We start from the raw sequence: 815 nt of genomic DNA, 5'->3' as shown, positions 1-815 counted from the left end.
TGTATGGAATCTCAGGGTCAAGGATATGCAGGGTAACTTATCCCATATGCACAATAGTGCCTACTGCAGTTTCCTACTTTCCTATAAAGCATTGTACTTGCTTCCTTTCTTAATGCAATGATAGTACTCTTTTTCATTTCAGTAAAGTGTCAATGTCATTGTCCACATACACAAGATTGTGTTTATGAGTCCAAGTCTCAATCTTGGAACCTAATTCACTTGTGTAACAAACAGTGTCCATTCCATCATGAGTCTACACTTCTCCTTCCATCCTCCATAGCTTCCGGTTATGTCATGCTCTAGATCCCGCATTTTTAACAACCCCCCCACCCCACCGCACCCCCCCACGACGCCCCCCCCCCCCACCCCACCTCGAAAAACCGCGCTCCATCCAGAGCACCCCACCTCTCCTCCAAAAACCCCGCTTGACCCACCCCACCCCGCGTCACCCCCCCACGACACGGCGCACCCCCCACCCCACCGCACCCCCCCACAACGCCCCCCCCGCACCCCACCTCGAAAAACCCCGCTCGCTCCACGCCACACCACCACGCCTCCGAAACCCCACTCGACCCACGTCACCCCCCCACGACACGGCGCACCCCCCCACGACACCCCCCCGCACCCCACCTCGAAAAACCCCGCTCCCTCCACAGCACCCCGCCACGCCTCCGAAAACCCCGCTCGACCCACCCCACCCCGCGTCACCCTCCACGACACGGCGCACCCCCCCACAACGCCCCCCCCGCACCCACCTGGAAAAACCCCGCTCGACCCACCCCACCCCCCGTCACCCCCCCCCACGACACGGCGCA

The sequence above is a fragment of the Lygodium microphyllum genome, chromosome 16, assembly GCF_053477565.2.
Source record: "Lygodium microphyllum isolate KBCC chromosome 16, Lygodium_microphyllum_v1.1.10, whole genome shotgun sequence".
In the NCBI taxonomy this organism is placed as follows: Eukaryota; Viridiplantae; Streptophyta; class Polypodiopsida; order Schizaeales; family Lygodiaceae; genus Lygodium; species Lygodium microphyllum.
The sequence above is the reverse complement of the archived record's forward strand: the minus strand, read 5'-3'. Positions refer to the sequence as shown.